This window comes from Lampetra fluviatilis, chromosome 44, assembly GCF_964198595.1.
Source record: "Lampetra fluviatilis chromosome 44, kcLamFluv1.1, whole genome shotgun sequence".
NCBI classification, from domain to species: Eukaryota; Metazoa; Chordata; class Hyperoartia; order Petromyzontiformes; family Petromyzontidae; genus Lampetra; species Lampetra fluviatilis.
Window position 1 is genome coordinate 4,476,502 of NC_136318.1, and position 20,259 is coordinate 4,496,760.

The 20,259-nt window shown below is 55.3% G+C and overlaps 1 protein-coding gene across 1 annotated transcript in view; it reads left to right on the plus strand.

Moving 5' to 3' along the window:
- Positions 1-10,964: 10,964 nt before the first annotated feature.
- LOC144947293 (plasma membrane calcium-transporting ATPase 2-like) overlaps positions 10,965-20,259 on the plus strand; it is a 58,165-nt gene continuing 48,870 nt past the window's right edge. Inside the window, 1 exon segment of the mRNA XM_078876525.1 lies at positions 10,965-11,070. The gene's annotated coding sequence lies outside the window, so the exon portion shown is untranslated.

A 20,259-nucleotide genomic window follows, 5' to 3' on the forward strand; every position in this document is an offset into this window, starting at 1 on the left:
TGCTGGCCTGAGGCCACGGACGGAGATGAGACGAGGGCGGGGGGAGACGGTGGGGGAGGGGGGAGACGGTGGTGGGGGGGGGAGACGGTGGTGGGGGGGGGGGAGACCTCTCTCCTTTCCCAGATTTGCGGACGTCCGGTGGCACGGTGATTCAGCTCTCGAGATTGCAGGCAACGCGACCCGGAGCGTGAAACCAGAGGATGGAACTTTTCGCGGGCCGCGTCTCCGCTCCTTCTCGCCGATGTCCTTTATTTAACCCGGAGAGAAGGCCGCAGAGGTGTATTATTGCCTTCGAGATGGACAGCTGGCTCGGTGGGGGCCTGGCTAGAGGGGGGGCGTTCATAGTGGCCGTGTGTCCGAGACACCGAGTTGGCACCGCTGCGTTTCCGGAGATGTGGCCGCTTGTAAAGCAATGATGCCGATGCGAGTTCGATATCGCGCCCTCATATACGCGCGGGCCTCGCATCTCCACGCCTTTGAAAGGTCACCCCCCCCCCCCTCCAGTGGCAGCTGTCCCTGCGCGGAGAAAATGCGACTCGGCACTCGGTCTGCGAACGGGCATGAGCCTGCTACCAGTTGTGGAGCGATGGTAGCTGCTGCTCTACGAACCCGGCGACCCGGGTTCGATTCCCGCTCACGGCCAACACCGGTGGCGATTATCTGTACCGGTCCCGGGCCTCCCCTAGGTCGACTCAGCCTCAAATAATTACCTGGTGCGGTGTGTAAACATCGCCACTGGGGGGGACAAAGGCGGTCGGGCGTGGTGCTGGCCGCTCACCCCCTTCGTGTCCCGTTCCGGCCTTCATAGGTGCTCGCTAACAGCACTTGCCCCTACAGTCTGTTAAGGCTACACGGGGGATCTTTGTTGTGTGATCCGCAATTGAGTGATTTGCGGCGTCATTTTTTTTTTTACCCCCAAACTTGGTAGCATGACGCCGCGCGGCACACGACGGCCTCCTCTTGCGGATGACGCCACGGGCTTCTTGCGAAGCAGAAGGCGAGCGAGGTCCGCGCACAGACAGACCCCCACTCGTTAGTCGGGGAGGGTCGTTGTGATTCGCATCGCGTCGTCTCGGCGCAATGCGCTTCCCGCTGGGGCCGCGTTCTCTGAAGCCGCCGCGAGATTGTGATGGCCTCGGCCATAGATGGATTCGGACACAGTTTCAGTTTTCAGTTTCATTTATTAGATATAAGCCCGTGAGCCATGCGGCTCTTGACTCGGGTGCAACCGCAACAAACAAAAACATGAACAAGAAACATCTTAAAGTGACTACACGCAACAGAAAAATCTAGGAAAAAACAGCAAAGTCTTACAGAAAAAAACACCGTATTTTAACGCCGTGTGCAAAAAATCCCAGTGGGATGCAAGTCAAACAATAACAACCATAAGACAATGTAGATTAAAGTTATCAGGCTAACTCTGCTACAACAAACATGGCTAAACCAAAACGTTTTCAAAATCACCAAAATAAAGTTGTAAAATAATGCAGCAGTGATCATCGGAACTGTGGTTCAAATTTAGCAATAAACGATATACAGAATAATTGTGACCCCGCGTGGGGACCCCCCCCCCCCGCGTGTAGATCCCCCCCCCCCCACGTGCCGACACCGAGAGCGAGTTGACATCCTGGTCGGGGAGGTTGACTCGGCCCATCGTCGTCATCGTAATCACACCTGCCCCTCAGTGGTCGATAAAACGAGCAACGCTTTGGAATGTCCGCCTCTGGCTCTCTGCAGGGCTGCAATCGTCAGATGCGCACAAATGCCCCAATTTCTGCTCGTGTGATGGGCAGCAGGAGAGTCGTAGATTGACACAGATCTATACTCATGGCCGTACAAAGAAGATTAGAGATCTGTAGATGCGCACTGGGGCCAATAGACTCGCACAGAGATCCATAAACTCACATCAGAGACATCGAGACCCTTAGACTCGTAACGAGATCTGTAGATTCGCACGGAGATCCACACTCTCCCGCGGAGCTCGACACGAACGAAGCAGCAGCGATGCGCCACTCCGCAACTCGTCACACAATCATCTGGCTCGTCAACCAACCTCAAAGGAAAATCACGCCCGCTGCCCCACCACAACAACATCAGGCATGCACAGCAGCAGCAGCAGGAGGATGAGGCAGAGAGACTGGTCTCCATCCGTCTGTCTCTCTGAGTAGCTTCGTTATGTAACGCGCATGCCTTCAGGGTTCCTCCCCAGCTTAAAGGACATCCGTCAATCTGGAGACGCGACTCGCAGACGCGTGGCAACCACCCCAACACACTCATCCCAACTCTCCCCTCCCCGCCTATAAATAACCACGTGTTTATTATTATTACTGCTACTGCTGATGATGATGCTGTTGACGATGCTGTCGCTGATATGAGCAGTAGAATCAGCGGCGGCGGCGGTCCGTCGTGGCGAGGGTTGTGGATGCACGCGTGGTGAATCTCCACCCACCCACCCACCCCACCCACCCCACCTCTCCCGGCCCTCCGCTGCCAACGGTTCCCCTGCTGACCCCCCCCCGTTACGGGCAAGTGCGGCCACGTGCTCACGAATCCACGCGGATCAAAATAGACGTTGACCTCAACGACTAGCCTCGACCATGCCCCCCCTCCCCAGCTCCCAACCAGTTGTCACTGCGATTATGATGACGCTTGTTTACCCAGGGAAAGCCGCCTCGAGTCTCAAGACCTGTTTTCAGGAGGGTCCTTGCCAAGGTTATCGCGGTTGTGGGACAAGCGCTGCTGCTGCTGCCGCTACTGCCGTGTGATCCCTGTTGAGTAATTTGCAGGTGCATTTATGAGCGTTTGGGAATGTGGTTTGACTATTATCGGTTCCACTGTGTGGGTTTAGCCGTGGGATAAGGAACCAGGAGGAAACCCATGCGCAAGAGGGAGAGAACATTCAAAGTTCACAGAAAAAGCAGCGTCCGAGTTGGGAATCGAACCCAGGTGCTTCTTGCTACGAGGCACCAGTGTCACCACTGCGCCACCACCCAGGGCACCCACCTAGCCACCCACCCAGTCGCCCGCCTAGCCAATCAGCCACCCAAACACCCACCTAGCCACCCATCCAGTCACCCGCCTAGCCACCCGCCGAACCAATCAGCCACTCAACCACCCACCTAGCCACCCACCCAGTCACCCACCTAGCCACCCATTCAGTCACCTGCCTAGCCACCCGCCGAACCAATCAGCCACCCAACCACCCACCTAGCCACCCATCCAGTCACCTGCCTAGCCACCCGCCAAACCAATCAGCCACCCAACCAGTCACCCGCCTAGCCACCCACCGAACCAATCAGCCACTCAACCACCCACCTAACCACTCGCCGAGTCAATCAACCACCCACCTAGCCACCCATCCAGTCGCCCGCCTAGCCACCCGCCTAGCCAATCAGCCACCCAACCACCCACCTAGCCACCCGCCGAACCAATCAGCCACTCAACCACCCACCTAGCCACCCATCCGGCCCACCCAGCCAATCAGCGACCCACGCAGCCACTCAGCCAGCCAGCGGCGCGGCAAATCTACCGCGAACGCCGTGGCGTCGTTCGTTTGCGCCCAGGACCCCCCCCCCCCGCCGCCCCGGGGTTCTCTTTTGCCGCACGTGGCACCGCGTCTCTCGCTCTCTCTCTCTCACCACGGGCGGTCCTGAGAGCCGCGGCCTAAAATTAGGAATATAATGAATGAATGGGGCCTGGTACACGCGCTCCGCGCCCTCGCTCTGCGAGCCGCCTATATTTACACTCGCGCCCGTGTGCGCGCGCGCGAGTAATCCTCAGCGGGGAGCGACAGCGTCGCAGCGAGCGGTCGCGCTCCGAACCCGGCGACCCGAGTTCGATTCCCGGCCACGGCTGTCGGGTGACGGCAGTGGCGAGGGATTTATGAAGCAATCAAAGACCTCCTCGCAAGAGGTCGACATGATGCGGTGTGCTTTGCTGACAGCGCTTGGCCCCAAAAGTATGTTAAGGCTATACGGGACATCTTTGTCTTTATTTGGGCTGCACGCCGTTTCATCAATGGCGCCAACCACGCAGCAATTCGTTTGGAGCTGGCGAGTTACCCAGCCTCGGCCGTCTGATGAACTCTCGTGACAGCTCGGCAAACGCGGGTCCATGTCACCGACATCACGAACAACCGCGGAGCTGATGTGTCCACTCACCATTGGCTTAGCAGTCAGATGCGGCTGCCATTCTTGGAGTCTATGTCCACTCGCCATTGGCTTGCCATCTGTAAGATGCGCCTGCCATTCTTGGAGTCTATGTGTCCACTCGCCATTGGCTTGCCATCTGTAAGATGCGTCTGCCGTTCTTGGAGTCTATGTGTCCACTCACCATTGGCTTGCCATCTGTAAGATGCGTCTGCCGTTCTTGGAGTCTATGTGTCCACTCGCCATTGGCTTGCCATCTGTAAGATGCGTCTGCCGTTCTTGGAGTCTATGTGTCCACTCACCATTGGCTTGCCATCTGTAAGATGCGTCTGCCGTTCTTGGAGTCTATGTGTCCACTCGCCATTGGCTTGCCATCTGTAAGATGCGCCTGCCATTCTTGGAGTCTATGTGTCCACTCGCCATTGGCTTGCCATCTGTAAGATGCGCCTGCCGTTCTTGGAGTCTATGTGTCCACTCGCCATTGGCTTGCCATCTGTAAGATGCGCCTGCCATTCTTGGAGTCTATGTGTCCACTCGCCATTGGCTTGCCATCTGTAAGATGCGCCTGCCGTTCTTGGAGTCTATGTGTCCACTCGCCATTGGCTTGCCATCTGTAAGATGCGCCTGCCGTTCTTGGAGTCTGTGTCCACTCGCCATTGGCTTGCCATCTGTAAGATGCGCCTGCCATTCTTGGAGTCTATGTGTCCACTCGCCATTGGCTTGCCATCTGTAAGACGCGCCTGCCGTTCTTGGAGTCTATGTGTCCACTCGCCATTGGCTTGCCATCTGTAAGATGCGCCTGCCGTTCTTGGAGTCTATGTGTCCACTCGCCATTGGCTTGCCATCTGTAAGATGCGCCTGCCGTTCTTGGAGTCTATGTGTCCACTCGCCATTGGCTTGCCATCTGTAAGATGCGCCTGCCGTTCTTGGAGTCTATGTGTCCACTCGCCATTGGCTTGCCATCTGTAAGATGCGCCTGCCGTTCTTGGAGTCTATGTGTCCACTCACCATTGGCTTGCCATCTGTAAGATGCGCCTGCCATTCTTGGAGTCTATGTCCACTCACCATTGGCTTGCCATCTGTAAGATGCGTCTGCCGTTCTTGGAGTCTATGTGTCCACTCGCCATTGGCTTGCCATCTGTAAGATGCGCCTACCGTTCTTGGAGTCTATGTGTCCACTCACCATTGGCTTGCCATCTGTAAGATGCGCCTGCCGTTCTTGGAGTCTATGTGTCCACTCACCATTGGCTTGCCATCTGTAAGATGCGCCTGCCATTCTTGGAGTCTATGTCCACTCACCATTGGCTTGCCATCTGTAAGATGCGCCTGCCGTTCTTGGAGTCTATGTGTCCACTCGCCATTGGCTTGCCATCTGTAAGATGCGCCTGTCGTTCTTGGAGTCTATGTGGCCACTCACCATTGGCTTGCCATCTGTAAGATGCGCCTGTCGTTCTTGGAGTCTATGTGGCCACTCACCATTGGCTTGCCATCTGTAAGATGCGCCTGTCGTTCTTGGAGTCTATGTGGCCACTCACCATTGGCTTGCCATCTGTAAGATGCGTCTGCCGTTCTTGGAGTCTATGTGCACTCACCATTGGCTTGCCATCTGTAAGATGCGCCTGCCGTTCTTGGAGTCTATGTGTCCACTCGCCATTGGCTTGCCATCTGTAAGATGCGCCTGTCGTTCTTGGAGTCTATGTGGCCACTCACCATTGGCTTGCCATCTGTAAGATGCGCCTGTCGTTCTTGGAGTCTATGTGTCCACTCGCCATTGGCTTGCCATCTGGTGGCGGGCGTCCACGTAGGACCCAACCCAAACCCACAATAGCCTGGGGCTCGGCTTGCTGATGAAAGTTGCGGGCGAGAATTTGAGCATCGCCTGCAGCTGGGGTTGGAATCTCCGCGCCCCCCACGCCCCCTCCTCTCCTCCTCCTGATGCCGGGGGAGGAGGGGGGAATGGGCGAGGTTCAGGGCCGTAGCACACGCAGCTGCCATGCCTGCCCTGGGTACTTCCCCAGAGACCCTGCCTGAAGGAGGAGGAGGTGGTGGTGGAGGCAGTGGTGGTGGAGGCAGTGGTGGTGGAGGAGAAAGAGGAAGTGGTGGAGGAGAAGATGAGGTGGATGAGATGGTAGAGAGGAGGTGGTGGAGGAGGAGGTGGTGGAGGAGGAGGTGGTGGAGGTGGTAGAGGAAGGGGTGGAGGAGGAGGAGGAGTAGGTGAGTCGAGGGAGGTGTTCCGTCAGCATCCCCCGCGCGAGGCTGAGGAGGACTGAGCGCCTGGGAACGGGATCGGTTCGATATCCGTGTGCGGTTCGGGCGCGCACCATAAACCGGATGAACCGGTTCCAGTTCAATAGTTTGCGAAATGGGCCGGTTCCGGTTAACTGATTGCTATAACCGGTTTAAATTTGCGATGAACAATCTTATATACATTGCAGAGGCTGCACGGGAAGAGGTCTTCGATTGGCTACATTTTTTATTTATTCGCAAATGTCCACCGCTTCTGCTCAACCTCGAGCCCGACCCTTCACCTGGACCTGACCCCAACCCTCCTCACGGCAACTCGATCTCGACGCCCACCCGTGACCCAACCAATGACCCCGACCTTGACTCCCGACCCTCACCTCTCAATCCAACCCCCTGAGCCCAGGCCCCCTTCTCATCTGCTTTCTTAATAATCTCCCTTGCTAATCATCTGCCTTGCTAAGCATCTCACTTGCTAATCATCTCCCTTCTTAATCATCTCCCTTACTAATCATCTCTCTTGCTAATCATCTCCCTTGCTAATCATCTCCCTTGCTAATCATCTGCCTTCTTAATCATCTCCCTTCTTAATCATCTGCCTTCCTAATCATCTCTCTTAATCATCTCCCTTGCTAATCATCTCATCCCTTCACTCCTTCTCCTCTTCCTCCCAATCTCCCTTCGTCTGATCTCCCCCCCTCCCCACCCCCTTCCTTCTCTGCCCCCCCCCCCCTCAGCCCCCCACACCTGTCGCTCCCCTTCGCCTCGTCACCAACAGCTGCTTCCCCCCACCTCAAATTCCGCTACCCCCCCCCCCCCTACTCCCCCCCCCCCCCCAAACCGTAGCCTCGTCTGCCCCCCTCCCCCTCATCTACCGTGGGGGATGTGGGGGACACCGTGCCGGCTCGGGTCTGTCCCATTCTGGTTTGAGGGAAGGGGGGGGGGCTAGGGGGGAGGGGATGTTGGGGGGGGGCTAGGGGGGAGGGGATGTTGGGAGGGGATGTTGGGGGGGGGGGCTAGGGGGGAGGGGATGTTGGGGGGGGGCTAGGGGGGAGGGGATGTTGGGGGGGGGCTAGGGGGGAGGGGCTGTGGGGGGTGGTGTCGGGCACGCGATAAGAGGGCGTCGTGGTTCGTTACTGAGTCTTCTGTTTGGGGAGGGAGGGAGGCTTGGGGGAAACCCGCCATTAACATCACCATGAGGCCAATCACCACAACCATCATCACCGTCACGATCATCACCGTCACGATCATCACCGTCACGATCATCACCGTCACGATCATCACCGTCACGATCATCACCGTCACGATCATCACCGTCACGATCATCACCGTCACGATCATCACCGTCACGATCATCACCGTCACGATCATCACCGTCACGATCACCATTACAATGTTCTCAACCATCGGCAACCACACCATGGTGAACATGATGTTGATGATGTTGGCTGCCGAGTTTGCCGGCAGTGATGATGATGCTGCTAATACTACTGCTGTTACTATAGTACTACTACTGCTGCTGTTACTGCTGTTACTGCTGCTTCTGTTGCTACTGCTGATGTTACTGCTGCCTCTGTTGCTACTGCTGCTGCTACTACTGCCTCTGTTGCTGCTGCTGTGGCTGCAGCTGCTGCTACTACTGCTACTGTTACTGCTGCTTCTGTTGCTACTGCTGTTGCTACCGTTGCTGCTACTACTGCTACTGTTACTGCTGCTTCTGTTGCTACTGCTGTTGCTGCAGCTGCTACTACTGCTGCTGTTACTGCTGCTTGTTGCTGCTGCTGTTGCTGCTGCTGCTGCTGCTACTACGACAGTACTTCTGCTGAATGGCAATGAGCGCCAGGTCTGAGGTGGGCACGCCGATTCGGGTGTGAGAGAGCGTGAGAGAGAGAGAGCGAGAGAGAGAGAGAGTGTGAGAGCGTGAGAGAGAGAGCGAGAGAGAGCTAGAGAGTGAGGGCGTGAGAGTTGGGGAGAGTGTGAGAGATAGCGAGAGCGTGTGAGTGAGAGAGTGAGAGAGCGTGTGAGTGAGAGAGTGAGAGAGCTTGAGAGATAGCGAGGGCGTGAGAGTTGGGGAGAGCGTGAGAGATAGCGAGGGCGTGAGAGTTGGGGAGAGCGTGAGAGAGAGCGACGGCGTGTGAGAGAGAGAGAGAGCGTGAGAGTGAGAGAGAGGCTTAATTTCATTTGTGAATCAAATTGTTCACCTGGACAATCCCCTGAGACTGAACGTCTGGGTGAGCCCAGCAAACACGTAATGACAAAGGTCCCCCTGTAGCCTCGAGCAGACCTTTGGGGCAAGTGCGGTTAGCGAGTAGCAGCACCTATCAAGACCGGGATGGTGTGGCCAGCACCACGCCCGGCCGCCTTTGTCTCCCAAGTGGCGACGTTTACACATCGCAGCGGTGACTCATTTGAGCCTGAGCCGACCTAGGGGAGGCCCAGCACCGGTTCAGATAATCGTCACCAGTGTTGGTGGCACCTGAAGTGGGAATCAAACTTGGATCGGCCGGGTTTGAAATCGCCCGTTTCGTATCGCGCTAACCACTGCGTCACCGCTCCTTAATACAGATACACAGACACGCACCCACGCATAGCAAGCGCATGAAGACGCCTACACAACCATCCTCGATGTATAACCTCTACACCTACGCATTTATGCAAACCAATGTCACAAACAGACAAAGATCCCCCGTAAAGCCTCAAAATCATGTTGGGGCAAGTGCTGTGAGCGAGTAGCACCTAAGAGGGCAGGCACGGCACACGAGGGGGTGGGTGGCCAGCACCACGCCCGGCCGCCTTTGTCTCCCCAGTGGCGATGTTAACACACCACACCACCAGTTAGTCGTTTGAGGCTGAGTCGACCTAGGGGAGGCCCAGGACCGGTTCAAATAATCGTCACCGGTGGTGGCCGTGAGCGGGAATCGAACTCGGGTCGCCGGGTTAATAGCGCAGCGCGCTAACCGCTACACTCACGGCTCCAAAGACAAAGATCCCCCGTATAGCCTTAACCGACTGTTGGGGTAAGTGCTGTTAGCGAGCAGCACCTTTGAAGGTGCTGCGCCCGAGTCAAGAGCCGCACGGCTCACAGGGCTTTACCTAATAACTGAAACTGATGAAGGCCGGCACGGCACACGAGGTGGTGGGGTGGCCAGCACCACGCCCGACCGCCTTTGTCTCCCTCGGTAGCGACACCGTTGCGCATACGCACAGACACACACGCACGCGCACAGGCATCCCGAGACTCCGCCGGTCCATCTCCCATGTAAGTCCGACTGTAACAGGCGCAGGTGCGAGCGTTGTAATTGACCGTGCGTGTGAATGAGTGGAGCCTGACAGCTGATGTCCCGTGGTGCTGCGAGGTCCGCGTACACCGCGCTGCAAACAGCAGCGACTCATGCATTCTGGCCGGAGGGGAGCGGTGGCGCAGCGGTTAGCGCACTGCGCTACGAACCGAGTTCAATCACCCCCCCCCCCTCTCCACCCCCACGGTCACCAGCACCGGTGATTACCCGAACCAGTTCTGGGCCTCCCCCAGATCGACTCGGCCTCAAAGGAGTAACCTATGCGGGATGTGTAAACGTCGCTACGAGGAGAGACAAAGGCGGCCCGGCGTGGTACTGTACCAGCAAACCCACCAACCCGCTTCGTGTGCCGTGCCGGCCTTCGGTGGTGCCACTCGCTACTCGGCACTTGCCCCAATAGCCCGTCAAAGGCTACACGGGAGCGGGGGGGATCTTTGTCTTTGCCTGCGCGGAGTCTCGCACCCCGGGGGCGTTACAACCGTTCTGGATTCTGCACCGAAGAGCCGAGGTGGTGGTCGGGGAAGGAATTACACCGTCCGATCAAGGCCGGTATCAATGTCGAGTGATACCCGAACCAGTCAACCGCTTCTCCTAATTCACCACCACCCCCCTCCCCCTCCCTCCCTCCCCCTTCTTGCACCGCACCCGCAATGACCAGCGTGGTGAAGTATGGTGCAGCGACCCTCTCGATCCGTCCAGCGGTAGATTGGAAGAATAATGAAAAAGAACGCTTCTTCACGTTGGGATGTTTACAGTGGTGGAGCGTGGCATGGCACGGCACAGCGTGGCGTGCCATGGCACGGCGTGCCGTGGCGTGCCATGGTGTGGCACAGCGTGGCGTGGTGTCACCCAACCTCTCCACACAGCTCCTTCAAAGGCATTCGCTCCGCACGCGTGGACGAGTCCACTTCTCACAGAGGGGAGGGGGAAAATCCGAAATCACCGGCTCAGCCGAACCCAAGACTATACCACTCTACCCGGGGAGGAGGAGCAGTGGCGGGCAAACTTTAATGAAACTACCTTAGGTATAAAACACCTTCACATTTGTATATAAATTTAAAACAAATGAATTGAAATATTAAACCAAAAAAATATCGAAATTTATCATTGATATCACTATTTCTCTCTGCTACTGATATCCAGATATATTCTTAACCTCCCTCTCATGTAATAATAGTCGAGTCCGCACTACCCGTGCTATCAACTCCGGGCAAAGCGACCGGGAGATTGGGGGGGGGGGTGTGGGGGGAGGAGCGTGGGGGAGAGGGGAGAGGGGGGGGAGAGTGGAGAGGGGGAGAGAGCGCGCACGGGGAGAGAGACGAGAGAGACACGGGGAGAGTGAGGAAGGGACACTGCGAGACATCATGAAGCACCCGCAGAAGGTGAGTTTGTCCGGATGTGATTATGGTGATGGTAATGATGGTGGTGATGGAGCTTTACGCAATCGAGAGGAGGTGGCAGTTGTGATGGGAGAGAGATCGAGAGAGAGGGGGGGAGACGTGCTAAGGTCATTGCAGAGTAGAGGAGAGGGATGGTGATGTAGCGTTGATGGGAGGGAGAGGTGATATTGGTAGTGAAGGTAGTGGTGATGAGAGAAAGAGAGGTGGTGATGGTGGTGGTGATGGGAGAGAGGTGATGATGAGAGAGAGGTGATGATGGTGATGGGAGAGAGATGGTGATGATGGTGTTCTATGCGAAGGAGATATGATGATGATGAAGAGAGAGAGAGAGAGTGGCAGGAGAGGGTACACGTACTAAGGTCATTGAAGACTCGGAGATGGAGGTGATGGTGGTGATGGTGGTGATGATGGTGGTGATGGAGGTGATGGTGGTGGTGATGGTGATTATGGTGGTGATGGTGGTGATGGAGGTGATGGTGGTGATGGTGGTGATGATGGTGATTATTGTGGTGATGGTGGTGATGGTGGTGGTGATGGTGGTGATGGTGGTGGTGATGGTGGTGATGGTGTTTCACACGAAGAAGAGGCGATTGGTGATGAAGAAAGAACGACGTTGCTAATGTCATTGTAGACTGCAGGAGAGACGAGAGAGAGAGATGGGAGAGAGAGAGGGAGGGGGGAGAGCGCTCCCACTGCGATACAGCGCGCCGCTGCACCCGAGTGATGAGGCGACCGAGTTTGATCCCGGACCCCGTGAATGCCGTGGGACATCCTCTGTTATCACCGTCATCGTCATCACCACCACCACAATCATCATCACCACCACGACTATTGTCTCAATCACCTCCACTACCGTCATTTTTTTTTACCACCATCATCATCGTCACGACCATTATGATTTTAAAAAAAATGTCATCATCACGATCATTACACTCATCATGGTGTGAGCATTGGCTGGAGATTATTAAGATCACAATGACGATAGCAATCATCATCATCAAGCGTTCCGTTATCTTTGATTATAATTGCCATCCAATGCATGATCATAATCATTAATATCATCACCGACGGTGTGATTACTTGATTGAGATCATTCACGTGATAATGATGATCATCATCATTATCATCATCATCGCGAGTTCCATTATCATTGGACAAATCTTCTGGACATGACCGTCATCATCATCATCATTATCGTCGTCCCCATTTCCATCGCCATTCTCGTCGTCGTCACCACCACGATCATCAGCATCATCACTCGCCCGCGTGGTGCTTGATGGGAGTGGGGTGGACGCGTGGTGGATCTCCGACAGCCTCACCTCCTCTCTCCGCGTCGTCCTAATTAGCTCTCACAACTCCCTCCACAATGCAATCATCAATCATCTCCTGTCCGTCCGCCGACATCAGCGACCATTCGTGACTCGATGCGCCACGTGACTTTATGAGGCCAGGTGAATCTATGCACCACGTGACCCCTCGAGCCACGTGACCCCTCGAGCCAGGTGGATCAACGGCACAGCGAGCTCCAAACCTGCCTGGGGCAGTGATAGGGGGGTTGACTCACCCCATCATCCTTCCAGGGTCGATAAAGAAGTAACAACTTGTTGCGAGGTCAGCAGTTATCGCCCTGTGGGGAGACTCGCACCGCCATAGGAATGTGGAATTGTCGCCACTGCCCCTGCGGGGCTTTAAAAGAGCGGGTAAACACCTGTGTACCGCGATGCGCATGTGGGCAGGAGGTGGTTTTGGCGTTGACTCTATAAAGACTCAGCCCGCCTGTGATGCATCCGTTGTCATGCTCAGTCCACTGCTGGATGAAGGCCTCCCCACGCCGTGTCGGACATGGGGGGGGGGGGGTTGGGGGTTGCTGTTTGACCTCGCCGCGCAGGTTAGCGTGGTTTGGTGAGGGTGACAGTGGCTGAGGACCCCACGTGATCGGTTCAGAAATCACTCACTCGCCACTGATGAGAGCCGCGGTTTGTAGCTCAGTGCGCTAACCACCGCGCCACCGTTCCACCAATAAAATATATATTTTTAAAAACAACAATAACAACAACAACGCCCTTTGTCGATCCGTTCCTGTATGAGGGCTTCACCACGACGTGTAGAATTACTTGGGAGGGTTATTTGATTGACCATACTTCACCGCGCCGGTCAGTGCGGGCTATCTAAGGTTAGAATGAGGGATTCGCAAGAGCAGCACTTACACTCTATGACAAAGACAAAGATCCCCCGTATAGCCTGCACAGACTGTTGGGGCAAGTGATGTCAGCGAGCACCTGTGAAGGCCGGCACGGCACACGAGGGGGTGGGGTGGCCACGAACCACGCCCGGCCGCCTTTGTCTCCCCAGTGGCGATGTTTACACATCGCACCGGATACTCATTTGAGGCTGAGTCGACCTAGGGGAGGCCCAGGACCGGTTCAGATAATCGTCACTGGTATTGACCGTGAGCAGGAATCGAACCCGGGTCGCCAGGTTCGTAGCGCAGCGTAGCGCTGACCGCTACACCACCGCTCCCTACACACACAACACGACACACACCCACACACACACAGAACACGACACACACCAACACACACAACACGACACACACCCACACACACAACACGACACACACACGACACGACACACACACACACACAACACGACACACACACACAACACGACACCCACACACACACAACACGACACACACCCACACACACAACACGACACACACCCAAACAAGCAGAGGTCGTCACCATCGTTCAGCCTTTATCCACTTCTGGATGAAGGCCCTCCGCGGAGCTTGGCGAACCACCTCGCCCCGGCTTCCAGACTCCGCGGGTTGGCGTGAACACGCGCAGCTCCCTGCTGCTGCTGATAGCGACACTGCGCCTGCTGCTACTGCTGCTGCTGTCACTGCTGCTGCTGTCACTGCTGCTGTTGTTACTGCTGCTCCTGCTGCTGCTGGTAGCGACACTGCGCCTGCTGCTGCTGCTACTGCTGCTGCTGTCACTGCTGCTGTTACTGCTGCTGCCACTGCTGCTGCTACTGCTGTTACTGCTGCTGCTACTGCTGTTACTGCTGCTGATAGCGACACTGCGCCTGCTGCTGCTGCTACTGCTGCTGCTGTCACTGCTGCTGTTACTGCTGCTGCTACTGCTGTTGCTACTGCTGCTGTTACTGCTGCTGCTACTGCTGCTGTTACTGCTGCTGCTACTGCTGCTGATAGCGACACTGCGCCTGCTGCTACTGCTGCTGCTACTGCTGCTGTTACTGCTGCTGCTACTGCTGCTGATAGCGACACTGCGCCTGCTGCTACTGCTGCTGCTACTGCTGCTGTTACTGCTGCTGCTGATAGCGACACTGCGCCTGCTGCTGCTGCTACTGCTGCTGTTACTGCTGCTGCTGTTACTGCTGTTACTGCTGTTACTGCTGCTGTCACTGCTGCTGTTACTGCTGTTACTGATGCTCCTGCTGCTGCTGATAGCGACACTGCGCCTGCTTCTGCTGTTACTGATGTTGCTGCTGTTCCTGCTGGTGTTTTGCTGCTATTCCTGCTGCTGCTGTTACTGCTGCTGTTACTGCTGCTCCTGCTGCTGTTACTGCTGCTGTTACTGCTGCTGCTGTTACTGTTGCTGCTGCTGTTACTGCTGCTGCTGTTACTGCTGCTGCTGCTGTTACTGCTGCTGCCGCTGTTGCTACTGCTGCTGCTGTTACTTCTACTGCTGTCACTGCTGCTCCTAGTGTTACTGCTGCTGTTAATTCTGCTGCTGCTGTTGCTACTGCTGCTGTTGCTACTGCTGCTGCTACTGCTGCTGCTGTTGCTACTGCTGCTGTTGCTACTGCTGCTGCTGCAATTGGGGGATGGGGGGGGGGCTATTCGGGTATTTGGCCGTCGCCTCATTAAGGGAGCGAGGTCAGAGAGCGAAGTGCAACGTGGAGTGGCGATGAGAGTCGTTATCGCACTTGGGCTGGGACACAATAGAGACAAAGATCCCCCGTATAGCCCTCGACAGACTGTTGGGGAAAGTGCTGTTAGCGAGCGGCTATGAAGGCCGGCACGGTACACTAGGCAGGTCGGTGGCCAGCACCACGCCCGGCCGCAATGTTTACTCAGTTTCTCGTTTGATGATGATGGGGTTGATGACGATGCTGATCGTGATGATAGTGATGGTGGTGGTGTTGATGATGCTGACAGTGATGTTGGTGTTGATGATGATGATTGTATATAATGTCACGCTTGGGATTAGACAGACAGAGAGGGGGTGACCCGTGGTCGAGAGAACGCACGCGGTTTAGAAGCACCGCCGAAGGTGACGACCGCTGGGGGGGAAGTTGGTAAGGCCGGGGCCAGGTCGAGACTAACAGAGGAGTGGCAGCACAAGGAACGGGAACGCGTCCTAGGGGAGACGGAGCGCGCGGGCCGGCTACGCGGTTGGATCGTTGGTTCGCGCGGTTGGTTCCGTGTGCGGTGCGAAAGAGGTTCAACGCACGTGCAAGGACGGCGGCCACTGGGGGTGGGGAAGGGAGGAGGAGGAGGGAGGAGGGAGGAGGAGGGAGGAGGAGGAGGAGGAGGAGGGAGGAGGAGGAGGGAGGAGGAGGGAGGAGGATGGAGGAAGAGGGAGGAGGAGGAGGGAGGAGGGAGGAGGAGGGAGGAGGGAGGAGGAGGGAGGAGGAGGAGGGAGGAGGAGGGAGGAGGGAGGAGGAGGGAGGAGGAGGGAGGAGGAGGAGGAGGGAGGAGGAGGGAGGAGAATGGAGGAGGAGGGAGGAGGAGGGAGGAGGAGGAGGAGGAGGGAGGAGGAGGGAGGAGGAGGAGGGAGGAGGAGGAGGGAGGAGGGAGGAGGAGGAGGAGGGAGGAGGAGGGAGGAGGAGGAGAAGGGAGGAAGAGGGAGGAGGAGGCCATCATCCAGCAGTGGATTGATCATGGCTGCTGCCGTTGCTGATGACGACGACGACGATGATGATGGTGGTGGTGATGAATGTATGGCGCGGCTGAAGGATACTTGATGTGCAATGCCATTCAGGAGCCGCGCGAGTGAATCTGACAGTGAAAGGCGGCGTCTGCGTCGATTGGCCTCTCCCGGGGGACTTTAAACCCTGACGCAACATTACTGTGAGCTGATGATGATGATGGACGGGGATGATGATGATGATGATTATCGTCATCATCAATAAGCAACAGTTTGATGCATCGTTTTCATTATTGCCATCAATATCATATTCTCGGAAGTCACGTAGATAGAAAACTAAAAATAAAAATGTTAAATTAAATTAAAAAAACTATATGTATAAAACATTAAAATAATGAATTGAAAATAATAAAAAAAAACTATAAAAATAGTCAAATTAAATTAAAATGAATAATCAATATCATCATCACCATCAATATAATCAATATCATCGAACGGTGCGAAAGAAGTTAAACATACACACACCAGCTTAAAAACCATCATTGCCACCTCTTATCAATAATCATCAGCAGCAGCAGCAATACCATCATCAGCAGCGGCAATATCATCATCATTAGCAGCAGCAATATCATCATCAGCAGCAGCAATATCATCATCAGCAGCGGCAATATCATCATCAGCAGCAGCAATATCATCATCAGCAGCAGCAATACCATCAGCAGCAGCAATATCTTCATCAGCAGCAACAATATCATCAGCAGCAGCAATATCATCATCAGCAGCGGCAATATCATCAGCAGCAGCAGCAATATCATCATGAGCAGCAGCAATATCATAATCAGCAGCGGCAATATCATCAGCAGCAGCAATACGATCAACAGCAGCAGCAATATCAGCAGCAGCAGCAGCAATATCATCAGCAGCGGAAATATCATCATCATCAGCAGCAGCAGCAATATCATCATCATCAGCAGCAGCAGCAGCAATATCATCATCAGCAGCAATATCATCATCATCATCAGCAGCAGCAGCAATATCATCATCAGCAGCGATATCATCATTAGCGGCAATATCATCATCACCATCGTCGTCGTAGTTTTCGTCGTTAGCAGTAGTGATTGTGGTCTCGCTGCGCTATGAACCCGGCGACCCGAGTTTGATTCCTGACTGCGCAGCTAACATCAGTGAACCGGTCCTGGGCCTCCCCCCCCCCTACCCCCTCCCCCCACGAGGTAGGCTCGGCCCTAAACGAGTAGCTGCAGCGCTGTGTGTGCACAGCGACACTGGGGGAGACAAAGGCAGCCGTGCGTGGTGCGATAGCCACCCCACGCGCTCGTGCGGTGACAGCACGTGTCCCACGCAGCAGCGTGGCTGTACGGGATATCGTGCGTGTGTGCGGCTCGACCTGCGTGAACTATCCACATAGACAGTCTATATGTTTATATACTGTCAGTGATTACTGTTGTATGACAGCGCTCCCTGTCTTCCCTCCGCTCCGCGCTGCACAAACTATTTTAAGATATTCTCCGGCTCATCAGCCGCGTTCCATCTCTCTCTCTCTCTCTCCCTCACTCTCTCACCTTCCTGCCTTATTCATCTCATCATTCCGCCTCCTCTTCAATTCGTTCCTCCTAGCTCATTATCTCCTAGCTCATTATCTCCGATCTCCCCCACTCGTTTATACCCCCCTCCCCCACTCCCATCTCTCATTCATCCCTCCGCCTCATATCATTCCTCCCAACCTCACATTTCATTCCTACCTCCCCTTCACCACCTCACTTCTCCCTCCCCTCACCTCATCCCCCCCGCCCTCAACACATTCCTTCAGCTCGTTAATTAATTATTTCCACTCTCCCATCTCATTTTCTGCTGTTTCTCTCTTTTCATTCCCACCCCTCTCCCCGACTCTTTCATTCCCCCCCCCCCCCCCCCCCCATTATCTTCAACCCGCGTTCCCCCCCCCCAGCCCCCCCCCCCGTTCCCCCCCAGCCCCCCCCCCCATCCCCCCCCCCCCTCACGTCTCTCCGCCCCGCGTCTCCCGCAGGCTCCGCTCCCCTCGCTCCACGTCGCGCGCTCTCATCTCGCCCCCCCCCCTCTCCCCCCGCCCCGCCCCCTCACCCCCAGTCTCCGCAGTGACACGCGGCGCGCGTCCGCGTTGTGTACATACGGAGAGCGGTGGCGCAGCGGTTAGCGCGGCACTGCGCTATGAACCCCCCCCCCCCGATCCGAGTTCGATTTTTTCTGCTCACGGCCAACACGGGGTGACGATTTTTTTCTTTCTGAATCGGTTCTGGGCCTCCCCTAGGTCGACTGAGCCTCAAATGAGTACCTCGCGCGGTGTGTAAAGATCGCAACTGGGGAGACAAAGGCGGCCGGGCGTGGTGCTGACCACCCACCCCCTCGTGTGCAATCCCGGCCTTCATAGGTGCTCGCTAACAGCACTTGCCCCAACTGTCTGTTCCGGCTACACGGGGGATTTTTGTCTTTGAGAAGAGATTTTTTTAAAACGAGATTTAAAAAACCCGGCGCCTAACAGCGCTGAGAGAGGGGGGAGATGCTTGGTGGATGGGTGGGTGACTATAGTGGGTGACTTGTGGTTGAGTAAGGGAGTGACTGACTAAGGGAGTAGGTGATTTGGTGGTTGAGTAAGGGTGTGAGTGACTAAGGGAGTGGCTGACTTGGTGATTGAGTAAGGGAGTGAGTGACTGACTAAGGGAGTAGGTGATTTGGTGGTTGAGTAAGGGAGTGACTGACTAAGGGAGTGGGTGACTTGGTGGTTGAGTAAGGGAGTGAGTGACTAAGGGAGTGGGTGACTTGTGGTTGAGTAAGGGAGTGAGTGACTGACTAAGGGAGTGGGTGACTTGGTGGTTGAGTAAGGGAGTGAGTGACTAAGGGAGTGGGTGACTTGGTGGTTGATTAAGGGAGTGAGTGACTAAGGGAGTGGGTGACTTGGTGGTTGAGTAAGGGAGTGAGTGACTGACTAAGGGGGTGGGTGACTTGGTGGTTGAGTAAGGGAGTGAGTGACTGACTAAGGGAGTGGGTGACCTGGTGGTTGAGTAAGGGAGCGAGTGACTGACTAAGGGAGTGTGTGGCTTGGTGGTTGAGTAAGGGAGTGAGTGACTGACTAAGGGGTGGGTGACTTGGTGGTTGAGTAAGGGAGTGAGTGACTGACTAAGGGGGTGGGTGACTTGGTGGTTGAGTAAGGGAGTGAGTGACTGGCTGGGTGACTGTGTGGAGTTGTGACTGGCTGGGAGGGTGGATGTATCGGTGGGGTGACTGGGTGGGTGATTTGGGGTGGATGTGTGAGTATGTGACCGGGTAGATTGGTGTGCGGATGGATGGGTGGGTGACTAAGCTGGTTGATGGTGATAATAGCGGTGATCGTGGCAATTGCGATGGTGAAGATGATGCTCGTGATAATGGTGATGGTAACCATGGTGATAGCGCGACTCATCTGTTGATAATGCTGGAGGTGATGATGGTGGTGGTGATGATGATGATGCTCGTGTCGATGGTGACAATGGTCCTTGGGGTGATGGTTAGTGGTGGTGATGTTGGTGATGTCGGTGATATTCGTGATGGTGGTGATGTTGGTGATGTCGGTGATGTCGGTGATGTTGGTGATGGTGGTGATGGTGGTGATGGTGTTGATGTTGGTGATATCGGTGATGGTGGTGATGGTGGTGATGGTGGTGATGTCGGTGATGTTGGTGATGTCGATGATGTTGGTAATGTTTGATGGTGGTGATGGTGGTGATGTTGGTGATGGTGGTGATGGTGGTGAAAGTGGTGATGGTGGTGATGGTGGTGATGTTGGTGATGGTGGTGATGGTGGTGATGTTGTTGATGGTGGTGATGTTTGATGGTGGTGATCGTGGTGATGGTGGTGATGTTTGATGATGGTGGTGATGTTTGATGTTGGTGATGGTGGTGATGTTTGATGTTGGTGATGTTCGTGATGGTGGTGATGGTGGTGATGTCGGTGATGTTGGTGATGGTGATGATGGTGGTGATGGTGGTGATGTTTGATGGTGGTGATGTTGGTGATGGTGGTGATGTTTGATGGTGGTGATGTTGGTGATGGTGGTGATGTTTGATGTTGGTGAAGGTGGTGATGGTGGTGATGTTTGATGATGGTGGTGATGTTTGATGTTGGTGATGGTGGTGATGTTGGTGATGTTGGTGATGGTGGTGATGTTGGTGATGGTGGTGATGTTGGTGATGGTGGTGATGTTGGTGATGGTGGTGATGTTGGTGATGGTGGTGATGGTGG